This window comes from Clarias gariepinus, chromosome 8 (assembly GCF_024256425.1).
Source record: "Clarias gariepinus isolate MV-2021 ecotype Netherlands chromosome 8, CGAR_prim_01v2, whole genome shotgun sequence".
Lineage (NCBI taxonomy): Eukaryota > Metazoa > Chordata > Actinopteri > Siluriformes > Clariidae > Clarias > Clarias gariepinus.
Genome location: NC_071107.1, coordinates 27565826 through 27585755, shown reverse-complemented (window position 1 = coordinate 27585755; position 19930 = coordinate 27565826).

The following is a 19930-nucleotide window of genomic DNA, read 5'->3' as shown; positions in this document are numbered from 1 at the left end:
CTGAGCTAGTACAGCTCTAAGAACGCAGCAAACGCGTTTTCTCAGCTCAACAAGGCAGAAAATCTAATGAATGATCATTTCCACAACATTCATGTTTTTTGAATGACATCTTAAAAAACTACTTTTTTGTTTATTATTTTGAAGATTTTGCTGTTTAAAAATGTTTACAAACTCATTTTGAATGTTTTACATAAATATCCATTAGTTGTGTGAGAAAACCACTTTCCTGAGCTCGTACAGCTCTAAGAACGCAGCAAACGCGTTTTCTCAGCTCAACAAGGCAGAAAATCTAATGAATGATCATTTCCACAACATTCATGCATTTTGGCATACATCTTAAAAAACTACTTTTTTGTTTATTATTTTTAAGGTTTTGCTGTTTAAAAATGTTTACAAACTTATTTTGAATGTTTTACATAAATATCCATTAGTTGTGTGAGAAAACCACTTTCCTGAGCTCGTACAGCTCTAAGAACGCAGCAAACGCGTTTTCTCAGCTCAACAAGGCAGAAAATCTAATGAATGATCATTTCCACAACATTCATGCATTTTGGCATACATCTTAAAAAACTACTTTTTTGTTTATTATTTTTAAGGTTTTGCTGTTTAAAAATGTTTACAAACTCAATTTGAATGTTTTACATAAATATCCATTAGTTGTGTGAGAAAACCACTTTCCTGAGCTCGTACAGCTCTAAGAACGCAGCAAACGCGTTTTCTCAGCTCAACAAGGCAAAAAATCAAATGAATGATCATTTCCACAACATTCATGCATTTTGGCATACATCTTAAAAAACAACTTTTTTGTTTATTATTTTGAAGATTTTGCTGTTTTAAAATGTTTACAAACTTATTTTGAATGTTTTACATAAATATCCATTAGTTGTGTGAGAAAACCACTTTCCTGAGCTCATACAGCTCTAAGAACGCAGCAAACGCGTTTTCTCAGCTCAACAAGGCAGAAAATCTAATGAATGATCATTTCCACAACATTCATGTTTTTTGAATGACATCTTAAAAAACTACTTTTTTGTTTATTATTTTTAAGATTTTGCTGTTTAAAAATGTTTACAAACTCATTTTGAATGTTTTACATAAATATCCATTAGTTGTGTGAGAAAACCACTTTCCTGAGCTAGTACAGCTCTAAGAACGCAGCAAACGCGTTTTCTCAGCTCAACAAGGCAGAAAATCTAATGAATGATCATTTCCACAACATTCATGTTTTTTGAATGACATCTTAAAAAACTACTTTTTTGTTTATTATTTTGAAGATTTTGCTGTTTAAAAATGTTTACAAACTCATTTTGAATGTTTTACATAAATATCCATTAGTTGTGTGAGAAAACCACTTTCCTGAGCTCGTACAGCTCTAAGAACGCAGCAAACGCGTTTTCTCAGCTCAACAAGGCAGAAAATCTAATGAATGATCATTTCCACAACATTCATGCATTTTGGCATACATCTTAAAAAACTACTTTTTTGTTTATTATTTTTAAGGTTTTGCTGTTTAAAAATGTTTACAAACTTATTTTTAATGTTTTACATAAATATCCATTAGTTGTGTGAGAAAACCACTTTCCTGAGCTCGTACAGCTCTAAGAACGCAGCAAACGCGTTTTCTCAGCTCAACAAGGCAGAAAATCTAATGAATGATCATTTCCACAACATTCATGCATTTTGGCATACATGTTAAAAAACAACTTTTTTGTTTATTATTTTGAAGATTTTGCTGTTTGAAAATGTTTACAAACTCATTTTGAATGTTTTACATAAATATCCATTAGTTGTGTGAGAAAACCACTTTCCTGAGCTCGTACAGCTCTAAGAACGCAGCAAACGCGTTTTCTCAGCTCAACAAGGCAGAAAATCTAATGAATGATCATTTCCACAACATTCATGTTTTTTGAATGACATCTTAAAGAACAACTTTTTTGTTTATTATTTTTAAGGTTTTGCTGTTTAAAAATGTTTACAAACTCAATTTGAATGTTTTACATAAATATCCATTAGTTGTGTGAGAAAACCACTTTCCTGAGCTCGTACAGCTCTAAGAACGCAGCAAACGCGTTTTCTCAGCTCAACAAGGCAGAAAATCTAATGAATGATCATTTCCACAACATTCATGTTTTTTGAATGACATCTTAAAAAACTACTTTTTTGTTTATTATTTTGAAGATTTTGCTGTTTAAAAATGTTTACAAACTCATTTTGAATGTTTTACATAAATATCCATTAGTTGTGTGAGAAAACCACTTTCCTGAGCTCGTACAGCTCTAAGAACGCAGCAAACGCGTTTTCTCAGCTCAACAAGGCAGAAAATCTAATGAATGATCATTTCCAGAACATTCATGCATTTTGGCATACATGTTAAAAAACAACTTTTTTGTTTATTATTTTGAAGATTTTGCTGTTTGAAAATGTTTACAAACTCATTTTGAATGTTTTACATAAATATCCATTAGTTGTGTGAGAAAACCACTTTCCTGAGCTCATACAGCTCTAAGAACGCAGCAAACGCGTTTTCTCAGCTCAACAAGGCAGAAAATCTAATGAATGATCATTTCCACAACATTCATGTTTTTTGAATGACATCTTAAAGAACAACTTTTTTGTTTATTATTTTTAAGATTTTGCTGTTTAAAAATGTTTACAAACTCATTTTGAATGTTTTACATAAATATCCATTAGTTGTGTAAGAAAACCACTTTCCTGAGCTCGTACAGCTCTAAGAACGCAGCAAACGCATTTTCTCAGCTCAACAAGGCAGAAAATCTAATGAATGATCATTTCCACAACATTCATGCATTTTGGCATACATGTTAAAAAACAACTTTTTTGTTTATTATTTTGAAGATTTTGCTGTTTGAAAATGTTTACAAACTCATTTTGAATGTTTTACATAAATATCCATTAGTTGTGTGAGAAAACCACTTTCCTGAGCTCGTACAGCTCTAAGAACGCAGCAAACGCGTTTTCTCAGCTCAACAAGGCAGAAAATCTAATGAATGATCATTTCCACAACATTCATGCATTTTGGCATACATCTTGAAAAACAACTTTTTTGTTTATTATTTTTAAGATTTTGCTGTTTAAAAATGTTTACAAACTCATTTTGAATGTTTTACATAAATATCCATTAGTTGTGTAAGAAAACCACTTTCCTGAGCTCGTACAGCTCTAAGAACGCAGCAAACGCGTTTTCTCAGCTCAACAAGGCAGAAAATCTAATGAATGATCATTTCCACAACATTCATGCATTTTGGCATACATGTTAAAAAACAACTTTTTTGTTTATTATTTTGAAGATTTTGCTGTTTAAAAATGTTTACAAACTCATTTTGAATGTTTTACATAAATATCCATTAGTTGTGTGAGAAAACCACTTTCCTGAGCTCGTACAGCTCTAAGAACGCAGCAAACGCGTTTTCTCAGCTCAACAAGGCAGAAAATCTAATGAATGATCATTTCCACAACATTCATGCATTTTGGCATACATCTTAAAAAACTACTTTTTTGTTTATTATTTTTTAAGGTTTTGCTGTTTAAAAATGTTTACAAACTTATTTTGAATGTTTTACATAAATATCCATTAGTTGTGTGAGAAAACCACTTTCCTGAGCTCGTACAGCTCTAAGAACGCAGCAAACGCGTTTTCTCAGCTCAACAAGGCAGAAAATCTAATGAATGATCATTTCCACAACATTCATGCATTTTGGCATACATCTTAAAAAACTACTTTTTTGTTTATTATTTTTAAGGTTTTGCTGTTTAAAAATGTTTACAAACTTATTTTGAATGTTTTACATAAATATCCATTAGTTTTGTGAGAAAACCACTTTCCTGAGCTCGTACAGCTCTAAGAACGCAGCAAACGCGTTTTCTCAGCTCAACAAGGCAAAAAATCAAATGAATGATCATTTCCACAACATTCATGCATTTTGGCATACATCTTAAAAAACAACTTTTTTGTTTATTATTTTGAAGATTTTGCTGTTTAAAAATGTTTACAAACTCATTTTGAATGTTTTACATAAATATCCATTAGTTGTGTGAGAAAACCACTTTCCTGAGCTCGTACAGCTCTAAGAACTCAGCAAACGCGTTTTCTCAGCTCAACAAGGCAGAAAATCTAATGAATGATCATTTCCACAACATTTATGTTTTTTGAATGACATCTTAAAGAACAACTTTTTTGTTTATTATTTTTAAGATTTTGCTGTTTAAAAATGTTTACAAACTCATTTTGAATGTTTTACATAAATATCCATTAGTTGTGTGAGAAAACCACTTTCCTGAGCTAGTACAGCTCTAAGAACGCAGCAAACGCGTTTTCTCAGCTCAACAAGGCAGAAAATCTAATGAATGATCATTTCCACAACATTCATGTTTTTTGAATGACATCTTAAAAAACTACTTTTTTGTTTATTATTTTGAAGATTTTGCTGTTTAAAAATGTTTACAAACTCATTTTGGATGTTTTACATAAATATCCATTAGTTGTGTGAGAAAACCACTTTCCTGAGCTCGTACAGCTCTAAGAACGCAGCAAACGCGTTTTCTCAGCTCAACAAGGCAGAAAATCTAATGAATGATCATTTCCACAACATTCATGCATTTTGGCATACATCTTGAAAAACAACTTTTTTGTTTATTATTTTGAAGATTTTGCTGTTTGAAAATGTTTACAAACTCATTTTGAATGTTTTACATAAATATCCATTAGTTGTGTGAGAAAACCACTTTCCTGAGCTCGTACAGCTCTAAGAACGCAGCAAACGCGTTTTCTCAGCTCAACAAGGCAGAAAATCTAATGAATGATCATTTCCACAACATTCATGTTTTTTGAATGACATCTTAAAGAACAACTTTTTTGTTTATTATTTTTAAGGTTTTGCTGTTTAAAAATGTTTACAAACTCAATTTGAATGTTTTACATAAATATCCATTAGTTGTGTGAGAAAACCACTTTCCTGAGCTCGTACAGCTCTAAGAACGCAGCAAACGCGTTTTCTCAGCTCAACAAGGCAGAAAATCTAATGAATGATCATTTCCACAACATTCATGTTTTTTGAATGACATCTTAAAGAACAACTTTTTTGTTTATTATTTTTAAGGTTTTGCTGTTTAAAAATGTTTACAAACTCATTTTGAATGTTTTACATAAATATCCATTAGTTGTGTGAGAAAACCACTTTCCTGAGCTAGTACAGCTCTAAGAACGCAGCAAACGCGTTTTCTCAGCTCAACAAGGCAGAAAATCTAATGAATGATCATTTCCACAACATTCATGTTTTTTGAATGACATCTTAAAAAACTACTTTTTTGTTTATTATTTTGAAGATTTTGCTGTTTAAAAATGTTTACAAACTCATTTTGAATGTTTTACATAAATATCCATTAGTTGTGTGAGAAAACCACTTTCCTGAGCTCGTACAGCTCTAAGAACGCAGCAAACGCGTTTTCTCAGCTCAACAAGGCAGAAAATCTAATGAATGATCATTTCCACAACATTCATGCATTTTGGCATACATCTTAAAAAACTACTTTTTTGTTTATTATTTTTAAGGTTTTGCTGTTTAAAAATGTTTACAAACTCAATTTGAATGTTTTACATAAATATCCATTAGTTGTGTGAGAAAACCACTTTCCTGAGCTCGTACAGCTCTAAGAACGCAGCAAACGCGTTTTCTCAGCTCAACAAGGCAAAAAATCAAATGAATGATCATTTCCACAACATTCATGCATTTTGGCATACATCTTAAAAAACAACTTTTTTGTTTATTATTTTGAAGATTTTGCTGTTTTAAAATGTTTACAAACTTATTTTGAATGTTTTACATAAATATCCATTAGTTGTGTGAGAAAACCACTTTCCTGAGCTCATACAGCTCTAAGAACGCAGCAAACGCGTTTTCTCAGCTCAACAAGGCAGAAAATCTAATGAATGATCATTTCCACAACATTCATGTTTTTTGAATGACATCTTAAAAAACTACTTTTTTGTTTATTATTTTTAAGATTTTGCTGTTTAAAAATGTTTACAAACTCATTTTGAATGTTTTACATAAATATCCATTAGTTGTGTGAGAAAACCACTTTCCTGAGCTAGTACAGCTCTAAGAACGCAGCAAACGCGTTTTCTCAGCTCAACAAGGCAGAAAATCTAATGAATGATCATTTCCACAACATTCATGTTTTTTGAATGACATCTTAAAGAACAACTTTTTTGTTTATTATTTTTAAGGTTTTGCTGTTTAAAAATGTTTACAAACTTATTTTGTATGTTTTACATAAATATCCATTAGTTGTGTGAGAAAACCACTTTCCTGAGCTCGTACAGCTCTAAGAACGCAGCAAACGCGTTTTCTCAGCTCAACAAGGCAGAAAATCTAATGAATGATCATTTCCACAACATTCATGCATTTTGGCATACATCTTAAAAAACAACTTTTTTGTTTATTATTTTTAAGGTTTTGCTGTTTAAAAATGTTTACAAACTCAATTTGAATGTTTTACATAAATATCCATTAGTTGTGTGAGAAAACCACTTTCCTGAGCTCGTACAGCTCTAAGAACGCAGCAAACGCGTTTTCTCAGCTCAACAAGGCAAAAAATCAAATGAATGATCATTTCCACAACATTCATGCATTTTGGCATACATCTTAAAAAACAACTTTTTTGTTTATTATTTTGAAGATTTTGCTGTTTTAAAATGTTTACAAACTTATTTTGAATGTTTTACATAAATATCCATTAGTTGTGTGAGAAAACCACTTTCCTGAGCTCATACAGCTCTAAGAACGCAGCAAACGCGTTTTCTCAGCTCAACAAGGCAGAAAATCTAATGAATGATCATTTTCACAACATTCATGTTTTTTGAATGACATCTTAAAAAACTACTTTTTTGTTTATTATTTTTAAGATTTTGCTGTTTAAAAATGTTTACAAACTCACTTTGAATGTTTTACATAAATATCCATTAGTTGTGTGAGAAAACCACTTTCCTGAGCTAGTACAGCTCTAAGAACGCAGCAAACGCGTTTTCTCAGCTCAACAAGGCAGAAAATCTAATGAATGATCATTTCCACAACATTCATGTTTTTTGAATGACATCTTAAAAAACTACTTTTTTGTTTATTATTTTTGAAGATTTTGCTGTTTAAAAATGTTTACAAACTCATTTTGAATGTTTTACATAAATATCCATTAGTTGTGTGAGAAAACCACTTTCCTGAGCTCGTACAGCTCTAAGAACGCAGCAAACGCGTTTTCTCAGCTCAACAAGGCAGAAAATCTAATGAATGATCATTTCCACAACATTCATGCATTTTGGCATACATCTTAAAAAACTACTTTTTTGTTTATTATTTTTAAGGTTTTGCTGTTTAAAAATGTTTACAAACTTATTTTGAATGTTTTACATAAATATCCATTAGTTGTGTGAGAAAACCACTTTCCTGAGCTCGTACAGCTCTAAGAACGCAGCAAACGCGTTTTCTCAGCTCAACAAGGCAGAAAATCTAATGAATGATCATTTCCACAACATTCATGCATTTTGGCATACATCTTAAAAAACTACTTTTTTGTTTATTATTTTTAAGGTTTTGCTGTTTAAAAATGTTTACAAACTCAATTTGAATGTTTTACATAAATATCCATTAGTTGTGTGAGAAAACCACTTTCCTGAGCTCGTACAGCTCTAAGAACGCAGCAAACGCGTTTTCTCAGCTCAACAAGGCAAAAAATCAAATGAATGATCATTTCCACAACATTCATGCATTTTGGCATACATCTTAAAAAACAACTTTTTTGTTTATTATTTTGAAGATTTTGCTGTTTTAAAATGTTTACAAACTTATTTTGAATGTTTTACATAAATATCCATTAGTTGTGTGAGAAAACCACTTTCCTGAGCTCATACAGCTCTAAGAACGCAGCAAACGCGTTTTCTCAGCTCAACAAGGCAGAAAATCTAATGAATGATCATTTCCACAACATTCATGTTTTTTGAATGACATCTTAAAAAACTACTTTTTTGTTTATTATTTTTAAGATTTTGCTGTTTAAAAATGTTTACAAACTCATTTTGAATGTTTTACATAAATATCCATTAGTTGTGTGAGAAAACCACTTTCCTGAGCTAGTACAGCTCTAAGAACGCAGCAAACGCGTTTTCTCAGCTCAACAAGGCAGAAAATCTAATGAATGATCATTTCCACAACATTCATGTTTTTTGAATGACATCTTAAAAAACTACTTTTTTGTTTATTATTTTGAAGATTTTGCTGTTTAAAAATGTTTACAAACTCATTTTGAATGTTTTACATAAATATCCATTAGTTGTGTGAGAAAACCACTTTCCTGAGCTCGTACAGCTCTAAGAACGCAGCAAACGCGTTTTCTCAGCTCAACAAGGCAGAAAATCTAATGAATGATCATTTCCACAACATTCATGCATTTTGGCATACATCTTAAAAAACTACTTTTTTGTTTATTATTTTTAAGGTTTTGCTGTTTAAAAATGTTTACAAACTTATTTTTAATGTTTTACATAAATATCCATTAGTTGTGTGAGAAAACCACTTTCCTGAGCTCGTACAGCTCTAAGAACGCAGCAAACGCGTTTTCTCAGCTCAACAAGGCAGAAAATCTAATGAATGATCATTTCCACAACATTCATGCATTTTGGCATACATGTTAAAAAACAACTTTTTTGTTTATTATTTTGAAGATTTTGCTGTTTGAAAATGTTTACAAACTCATTTTGAATGTTTTACATAAATATCCATTAGTTGTGTGAGAAAACCACTTTCCTGAGCTCGTACAGCTCTAAGAACGCAGCAAACGCGTTTTCTCAGCTCAACAAGGCAGAAAATCTAATGAATGATCATTTCCACAACATTCATGTTTTTTGAATGACATCTTAAAGAACAACTTTTTTGTTTATTATTTTTAAGGTTTTGCTGTTTAAAAATGTTTACAAACTCAATTTGAATGTTTTACATAAATATCCATTAGTTGTGTGAGAAAACCACTTTCCTGAGCTCGTACAGCTCTAAGAACGCAGCAAACGCGTTTTCTCAGCTCAACAAGGCAGAAAATCTAATGAATGATCATTTCCACAACATTCATGTTTTTTGAATGACATCTTAAAAAACTACTTTTTTGTTTATTATTTTGAAGATTTTGCTGTTTAAAAATGTTTACAAACTCATTTTGAATGTTTTACATAAATATCCATTAGTTGTGTGAGAAAACCACTTTCCTGAGCTCGTACAGCTCTAAGAACGCAGCAAACGCGTTTTCTCAGCTCAACAAGGCAGAAAATCTAATGAATGATCATTTCCAGAACATTCATGCATTTTGGCATACATGTTAAAAAACAACTTTTTTGTTTATTATTTTGAAGATTTTGCTGTTTGAAAATGTTTACAAACTCATTTTGAATGTTTTACATAAATATCCATTAGTTGTGTGAGAAAACCACTTTCCTGAGCTCATACAGCTCTAAGAACGCAGCAAACGCGTTTTCTCAGCTCAACAAGGCAGAAAATCTAATGAATGATCATTTCCACAACATTCATGTTTTTTGAATGACATCTTAAAGAACAACTTTTTTGTTTATTATTTTTAAGATTTTGCTGTTTAAAAATGTTTACAAACTCATTTTGAATGTTTTACATAAATATCCATTAGTTGTGTAAGAAAACCACTTTCCTGAGCTCGTACAGCTCTAAGAACGCAGCAAACGCATTTTCTCAGCTCAACAAGGCAGAAAATCTAATGAATGATCATTTCCACAACATTCATGCATTTTGGCATACATGTTAAAAAACAACTTTTTTGTTTATTATTTTGAAGATTTTGCTGTTTGAAAATGTTTACAAACTCATTTTGAATGTTTTACATAAATATCCATTAGTTGTGTGAGAAAACCACTTTCCTGAGCTCGTACAGCTCTAAGAACGCAGCAAACGCGTTTTCTCAGCTCAACAAGGCAGAAAATCTAATGAATGATCATTTCCACAACATTCATGCATTTTGGCATACATCTTGAAAAACAACTTTTTTGTTTATTATTTTTAAGATTTTGCTGTTTAAAAATGTTTACAAACTCATTTTGAATGTTTTACATAAATATCCATTAGTTGTGTAAGAAAACCACTTTCCTGAGCTCGTACAGCTCTAAGAACGCAGCAAACGCGTTTTCTCAGCTCAACAAGGCAGAAAATCTAATGAATGATCATTTCCACAACATTCATGCATTTTGGCATACATGTTAAAAAACAACTTTTTTGTTTATTATTTTGAAGATTTTGCTGTTTGAAAATGTTTACAAACTCATTTTGAATGTTTTACATAAATATCCATTAGTTGTGTGAGAAAACCACTTTCCTGAGCTCATACAGCTCTAAGAACGCAGCAAACGCGTTTTCTCAGCTCAACAAGGCAGAAAATCTAATGAATGATCATTTCCACAACATTCATGTTTTTTGAATGACATCTTAAAGAACAACTTTTTTGTTTATTATTTTTAAGGTTTTGCTGTTTAAAAATGTTTACAAACTCAATTTGAATGTTTTACATAAATATCCATTAGTTGTGTGAGAAAACCACTTTCCTGAGCTCGTACAGCTCTAAGAACGCAGCAAACGCGTTTTCTCAGCTCAACAAGGCAGAAAATCTAATGAATGATCATTTCCACAACATTCATGTTTTTTGAATGACATCTTAAAGAACAACTTTTTTGTTTATTATTTTTAAGGTTTTGCTGTTTAAAAATGTTTACAAACTTATTTTGTATGTTTTACATAAATATCCATTAGTTGTGTGAGAAAACCACTTTCCTGAGCTCGTACAGCTCTAAGAACGCAGCAAACGCGTTTTCTCAGCTCAACAAGGCAAAAAATCTAATGAATGATCATTTCCACAACATTCATGTTTTTTGAATGACATCTTAAAGAACAACTTTTTTGTTTATTATTTTTAAGGTTTTGCTGTTTAAAAATGTTTACAAACTCATTTTGAATGTTTTACATAAATATCCATTAGTTGTGTGAGAAAACCACTTTCCTGAGCTCGTACAGCTCTAAGAACGCAGCAAACGCGTTTTCTCAGCTCAACAAGGCAGAAAATCTAATGAATGATCATTTCCACAACATTCATGCATTTTGGAATACATCTTAAAAAACTACTTTTTTGTTTATTATTTTTTAAGGTTTTGCTGTTTAAAAATGTTTACAAACTTATTTTGAATGTTTTACATAAATATCCATTAGTTGTGTGAGAAAACCACTTTCCTGAGCTCGTACAGCTCTAAGAACGCAGCAAACGCGTTTTCTCAGCTCAACAAGGCAGAAAATCTAATGAATGATCATTTCCACAACATTCATGCATTTTGGCATACATCTTAAAAAACTACTTTTTTGTTTATTATTTTTAAGGTTTTGCTGTTTAAAAATGTTTACAAACTTATTTTGAATGTTTTACATAAATATCCATTAGTTGTGTGAGAAAACCACTTTCCTGAGCTCGTACAGCTCTAAGAACGCAGCAAACGCGTTTTCTCAGCTCAACAAGGCAGAAAATCTAATGAATGATCATTTCCACAACATTCATGCATTTTGGCATACATCTTAAAAAACTACTTTTTTGTTTATTATTTTTTAAGGTTTTGCTGTTTAAAAATGTTTACAAACTTATTTTGAATGTTTTACATAAATATCCATTAGTTGTGTGAGAAAACCACTTTCCTGAGCTCGTACAGCTCTAAGAACGCAGCAAACGCGTTTTCTGAGCTCAACAAGGCAGAAAATCTAATGAATGATCATTTCCACAACATTCATGCATTTTGGCATACATCTTAAAAAACTACTTTTTTGTTTATTATTTTTAAGGTTTTGCTGTTTAAAAATGTTTACAAACTTATTTTGAATGTTTTACATAAATATCCATTAGTTGTGTGAGAAAACCACTTTCCTGAGCTCGTACAGCTCTAAGAACGCAGCAAACGCGTTTTTTCAGCTCAACAAGGCAAAAAATCAAATGAATGATCATTTCCACAACATTCATGCATTTTGGCATACATCTTAAAAAACAACTTTTTTGTTTATTATTTTGAAGATTTTGCTGTTTAAAAATGTTTACAAACTCATTTTGAATGTTTTACATAAATATCCATTAGTTGTGTGAGAAAACCACTTTCCTGAGCTCGTACAGCTCTAAGAACGCAGCAAACGCGTTTTCTCAGCTCAACAAGGCAAAAAATCTAATGAATGATCATTTCCACAACATTTATGTTTTTTGAATGACATCTTAAAGAACAACTTTTTTGTTTATTATTTTTAAGATTTTGCTGTTTAAAAATGTTTACAAACTCATTTTGAATGTTTTACATAAATATCCATTAGTTGTGTGAGAAAACCACTTTCCTGAGCTCGTACAGCTCTAAGAACGCAGCAAACGCGTTTTCTCAGCTCAACAAGGCAAAAAATCAAATGAATGATCATTTCCACAACATTCATGCATTTTGGCATACATCTTGAAAAACAACTTTTTTGTTTATTATTTTTAAGATTTTGCTGTTTAAAAATGTTTACAAACTCATTTTGGATGTTTTACATAAATATCCATTAGTTGTGTGAGAAAACCACTTTCCTGAGCTCGTACAGCTCTAAGAACGCAGCAAACGCGTTTTCTCAGCTCAACAAGGCAGAAAATCTAATGAATGATCATTTCCACAACATTCATGCATTTTGGCATACATCTTAAAAAACTACTTTTTTGTTTATTATTTTGAAGATTTTGCTGTTTGAAAATGTTTACAATCTCATTTTGAATGTTTTACATGAATATCCATTAGTTGTGTGAGAAAACCACTTTCCTGAGCTCGTACAGCTCTAAGAACGCAGCAAACGCGTTTTCTCAGCTCAACAAGGCAGAAAATCTAATGAATGATCATTTCCACAACATTCATGTTTTTTGAATGACATCTTAAAGAACAACTTTTTTGTTTATTATTTTTAAGGTTTTGCTGTTTAAAAATGTTTACAAACTCAATTTGAATGTTTTACATAAATATCCATTAGTTGTGTGAGAAAACCACTTTCCTGAGCTCGTACAGCTCTAAGAACGCAGCAAGCGCGTTTTCTCAGCTCAACAAGGCAGAAAATCTAATGAATGATCATTTCCACAACATTCATGCATTTTGGCATACATCTTAAAAAACAACTTTTTTGTTTATTATTTTTAAGGTTTTGCTGTTTAAAAATGTTTACAAACTTATTTTGTATGTTTTACATAAATATCCATTAGTTGTGTGAGAAAACCACTTTCCTGAGCTCGTACAGCTCTAAGAACGCAGCAAACGCGTTTTCTCAGCTCAACAAGGCAGAAAATCTAATGAATGATCATTTCCACAACATTCATGCATTTTGGCATACATGTTAAAAAACAACTTTTTTGTTTATTATTTTGAAGATTTTGCTGTTTGAAAATGTTTACAAACTCATTTTGAATGTTTTACATAAATATCCATTAGTTGTGTGAGAAAACCACTTTCCTGAGCTCATACAGCTCTAAGAACGCAGCAAACGCGTTTTCTCAGCTCAACAAGGCAGAAAATCTAATGAATGATCATTTCCACAACATTCATGTTTTTTGAATGACATCTTAAAGAACAACTTTTTTGTTTATTATTTTTAAGGTTTTGCTGTTTAAAAATGTTTACAAACTCAATTTGAATGTTTTACATAAATATCCATTAGTTGTGTGAGAAAACCACTTTCCTGAGCTCGTACAGCTCTAAGAACGCAGCAAACGCGTTTTCTCAGCTCAACAAGGCAGAAAATCTAATGAATGATAATTTCCACAACATTCATGTTTTTTGAATGACATCTTAAAGAACAACTTTTTTGTTTATTATTTTTAAGGTTTTGCTGTTTAAAAATGTTTACAAACTTATTTTGTATGTTTTACATAAATATCCATTAGTTGTGTGAGAAAACCACTTTCCTGAGCTCGTACAGCTCTAAGAACGCAGCAAACGCGTTTTCTCAGCTCAACAAGGCAAAAAATCTAATGAATGATCATTTCCACAACATTCATGTTTTTTGAATGACATCTTAAAGAACAACTTTTTTGTTTATTATTTTTAAGGTTTTGCTGTTTAAAAATGTTTACAAACTCATTTTGAATGTTTTACATAAATATCCATTAGTTGTGTGAGAAAACCACTTTCCTGAGCTCGTACAGCTCTAAGAACGCAGCAAACGCGTTTTCTCAGCTCAACAAGGCAGAAAATCTAATGAATGATCATTTCCACAACATTCATGCATTTTGGAATACATCTTAAAAAACGACTTTTTTGTTTATTATTTTTTAAGGTTTTGCTGTTTAAAAATGTTTACAAACTTATTTTGAATGTTTTACATAAATATCCATTAGTTGTGTGAGAAAACCACTTTCCTGAGCTCGTACAGCTCTAAGAACGCAGCAAACGCGTTTTCTCAGCTCAACAAGGCAGAAAATCTAATGAATGATCATTTCCACAACATTCATGCATTTTGGCATACATCTTAAAAAACTACTTTTTTGTTTATTATTTTTAAGGTTTTGCTGTTTAAAAATGTTTACAAACTTATTTTGAATGTTTTACATAAATATCCATTAGTTGTGTGAGAAAACCACTTTCCTGAGCTCGTACAGCTCTAAGAACGCAGCAAACGCGTTTTCTCAGCTCAACAAGGCAGAAAATCTAATGAATGATCATTTCCACAACATTCATGCATTTTGGCATACATCTTAAAAAACTACTTTTTTGTTTATTATTTTTTAAGGTTTTGCTGTTTAAAAATGTTTACAAACTTATTTTGAATGTTTTACATAAATATCCATTAGTTGTGTGAGAAAACCACTTTCCTGAGCTCGTACAGCTCTAAGAACGCAGCAAACGCGTTTTCTGAGCTCAACAAGGCAGAAAATCTAATGAATGATCATTTCCACAACATTCATGCATTTTGGCATACATCTTAAAAAACTACTTTTTTGTTTATTATTTTTAAGGTTTTGCTGTTTAAAAATGTTTACAAACTTATTTTGAATGTTTTACATAAATATCCATTAGTTGTGTGAGAAAACCACTTTCCTGAGCTCGTACAGCTCTAAGAACGCAGCAAACGCGTTTTCTCAGCTCAACAAGGCAAAAAATCAAATGAATGATCATTTCCACAACATTCATGCATTTTGGCATACATCTTAAAAAACAACTTTTTTGTTTATTATTTTGAAGATTTTGCTGTTTAAAAATGTTTACAAACTCATTTTGAATGTTTTACATAAATATCCATTAGTTGTGTGAGAAAACCACTTTCCTGAGCTCGTACAGCTCTAAGAACGCAGCAAACGCGTTTTCTCAGCTCAACAAGGCAAAAAATCTAATGAATGATCATTTCCACAACATTTATGTTTTTTGAATGACATCTTAAAGAACAACTTTTTTGTTTATTATTTTTAAGATTTTGCTGTTTAAAAATGTTTACAAACTCATTTTGAATGTTTTACATAAATATCCATTAGTTGTGTGAGAAAACCACTTTCCTGAGCTCGTACAGCTCTAAGAACGCAGCAAACGCGTTTTCTCAGCTCAACAAGGCAAAAAATCAAATGAATGATCATTTCCACAACATTCATGCATTTTGGCATACATCTTGAAAAACAACTTTTTTGTTTATTATTTTTAAGATTTTGCTGTTTAAAAATGTTTACAAACTCATTTTGGATGTTTTACATAAATATCCATTAGTTGTGTGAGAAAACCACTTTCCTGAGCTCGTACAGCTCTAAGAACGCAGCAAACGCGTTTTCTCAGCTCAACAAGGCAGAAAATCTAATGAATGATCATTTCCACAACATTCATGCATTTTGGCATACATCTTAAAAAACTACTTTTTTGTTTATTATTTTGAAGATTTTGCTGTTTGAAAATGTTTACAATCTCATTTTGAATGTTTTACATGAATATCCATTAGTTGTGTGAGAAAACCACTTTCCTGAGCTCGTACAGCTCTAAGAACGCAGCAAACGCGTTTTCTCAGCTCAACAAGGCAGAAAATCTAATGAATGATCATTTCCACAACATTCATGTTTTTTGAATGACATCTTAAAGAACAACTTTTTTGTTTATTATTTTTAAGGTTTTGCTGTTTAAAAATGTTTACAAACTCAATTTGAATGTTTTACATAAATATCCATTAGTTGTGTGAGAAAACCACTTTCCTGAGCTCGTACAGCTCTAAGAACGCAGCAAGCGCGTTTTCTCAGCTCAACAAGGCAGAAAATCTAATGAATGATCATTTCCACAACATTCATGCATTTTGGCATACATCTTAAAAAACAACTTTTTTGTTTATTATTTTTAAGGTTTTGCTGTTTAAAAATGTTTACAAACTTATTTTGTATGTTTTACATAAATATCCATTAGTTGTGTGAGAAAACCACTTTCCTGAGCTCGTACAGCTCTAAGAACGCAGCAAACGCGTTTTCTCAGCTCAACAAGGCAGAAAATCTAATGAATGATCATTTCCACAACATTCATGCATGTTGGCATACATCTTAAAAAACAACTTTTTTGTTTATTATTTTTAAGGTTTTGCTGTTTAAAAATGTTTACAAACTCAATTTGAATGTTTTACATAAATATCCATTAGTTGTGTGAGAAAACCACTTTCCTGAGCTCGTACAGCTCTAAGAACGCAGCAAACGCGTTTTCTCAGCTCAACAAGGCAGAAAATCTAATGAATGATCATTTCCACAACATTCATGCATTTTGGCATACATCTTAAAAAACTACTTTTTTGTTTATTATTTTTAAGGTTTTGCTGTTTAAAAATGTTTACAAACTTATTTTGAATGTTTTACATAAATATCCATTAGATGTGTGAGAAATCCACTTTCCTGAGCTCGTACAGCTCTAAGAACGCAGCAAACGCGTTTTCTCAGCTCAACAAGGCAAAAAATCAAATGAATGATCATTTCCACAACATTCATGCATTTTGGCATACATCTTAAAAAACAACTTTTTTGTTTATTATTTTGAAGATTTTGCTGTTTTAAAATGTTTACAAACTTATTTTGAATGTTTTACATAAATATCCATTAGTTGTGTGAGAAAACCACTTTCCTGAGCTCATACAGCTCTAAGAACGCAGCAAACGCGTTTTCTCAGCTCAACAAGGCAGAAAATCTAATGAATGATCATTTCCACAACATTCATGTTTTTTGAATGACATCTTAAAAAACTACTTTTTTGTTTATTATTTTTAAGATTTTGCTGTTTAAAAATGTTTACAAACTCATTTTGAATGTTTTACATAAATATCCATTAGTTGTGTGAGAAAACCACTTTCCTGAGCTCGTACAGCTCTAAGAACGCAGCAAACGCGTTTTCTCAGCTCAACAAGGCAGAAAATCTAATGAATGATCATTTCCACAACATTCATGTTTTTTGAATGACATCTTAAAAAACTACTTTTTTGTTTATTATTTTGAAGATTTTGCTGTTTAAAAATGTTTACAAACTCATTTTGAATGTTTTACATAAATATCCATTAGTTGTGTGAGAAAACCACTTTCCTGAGCTCGTACAGCTCTAAGAACGCAGCAAACGCGTTTTCTCAGCTCAACAAGGCAGAAAATCTAATGAATGATCATTTCCACATCATTCATGTTTTTTGAATGACATCTTAAAAAACTACTTTTTTGTTTATTATTTTGAAGATTTTGCTGTTTAAAAATGTTTACAAACTTATTTTGAATGTTTTACATAAATATCCATTAGTTGTGTGAGAAATCCACTTTCCTGAGCTCGTACAGCTCTAAGAACGCAGCAAACGCGTTTTCTCAGCTCAACAAGGCAAAAAATCAAATGAATGATCATTTCCACAACATTCATGCATTTTGGCATACATCTTAAAAAACAACTTTTTTGTTTATTATTTTGAAGATTTTGCTGTTTTAAAATGTTTACAAACTTATTTTGAATGTTTTACATAAATATCCATTAGTTGTGTGAGAAAACCACTTTCCTGAGCTCATACAGCTCTAAGAACGCAGCAAACGCGTTTTCTCAGCTCAACAAGGCAGAAAATCTAATGAATGATCATTTCCACAACATTCATGTTTTTTGAATGACATCTTAAAAAACTACTTTTTTGTTTATTATTTTGAAGATTTTGCTGTTTAAAAATGTTTACAAACTCATTTTGAATGTTTTACATAAATATCCATTAGTTGTGTGAGAAAACCACTTTCCTGAGCTCGTACAGCTCTAAGAACGCAGCAAACGCGTTTTCTCAGCTCAACAAGGCAGAAAATCTAATGAATGATCATTTCCACAACATTCATGTTTTTTGAATGACATCTTAAAAAACTACTTTTTTGTTTATTATTTTGAAGATTTTGCTGTTTAAAAATGTTTACAAACTCATTTTGAATGTTTTACATAAATATCCATTAGTTGTGTGAGAAAACCACTTTCCTGAGCTCGTACAGCTCTAAGAACGCAGCAAACGCGTTTTCTCAGCTCAACAAGGCAGAAAATCTAATGAATGATCATTTCCACAACATTCATGCATTTTGGCATACATCTTAAAAAACTACTTTTTTGTTTATTATTTTTTAAGGTTTTGCTGTTTAAAAATGTTTACAAACTTATTTTGAATGTTTTACATAAATATCCATTAGTTGTGTGAGAAAACCACTTTCCTGAGCTCGTACAGCTCTAAGAACGCAGCAAACGCGTTTTCTCAGCTCAACAAGGCAGAAAATCTAATGAATGATCATTTCCACAACATTCATGCATTTTGGCATACATCTTAAAAAACTACTTTTTTGTTTATTATTTTTAAGGTTTTGCTGTTTAAAAATGTTTACAAACTTATTTTGAATGTTTTACATAAATATCCATTAGTTGTGTGAGAAAACCACTTTCCTGAGCTCGTACAGCTCTAAGAACGCAGCAAACGCGTTTTCTCAGCTCAACAAGGCAAAAAATCAAATGAATGATCATTTCCACAACATTCATGCATTTTGGCATTCATCTTAAAAAACAACTTTTTTGTTTATTATTTTGAAGATTTTGCTGTTTAAAAATGTTTACAAACTCATTTTGAATGTTTTACATAAATATCCATTAGTTGTGTGAGAAAACCACTTTCCTGAGCTCGTACAGCTCTAAGAACGCAGCAAACGCGTTTTCTCAGCTCAACAAGGCAGAAAATCTAATGAATGATCATTTCCACAACATTCATGCATTTTGGCATACATCTTAAAAAACTACTTTTTTGTTTATTATTTTGAAGATTTTGCTGTTTTAAAATGTTTACAAACTTATTTTGAATGTTTTACATAAATATCCATTAGTTGTGTGAGAAAACCACTTTCCTGAGCTCATACAGCTCTAAGAACGCAGCAAACGCGTTTTCTCAGCTCAACAAGGCAGAAAATCTAATGAATGATCATTTCCACAACATTCATGTTTTTTGAATGACATCTTAAAAAACTACTTTTTTGTTTATTATTTTTAAGATTTTGCTGTTTAAAAATGTTTACAAACTCATTTTGAATGTTTTACATAAATATCCATTAGTTGTGTGAGAAAACCACTTTCCTGAGCTCGTACAGCTCTAAGAACGCAGCAAACGCGTTTTCTCAGCTCAACAAGGCAGAAAATCTAATGAATGATCATTTCCACAACATTCATGTTTTTTGAATGACATCTTAAAAAACTACTTTTTTGTTTATTATTTTGAAGATTTTGCTGTTTAAAAATGTTTACAAACTCATTTTGAATGTTTTACATAAATATCCATTAGTTGTGTGAGAAAACCACTTTCCTGAGCTCGTACAGCTCTAAGAACGCAGCAAACGC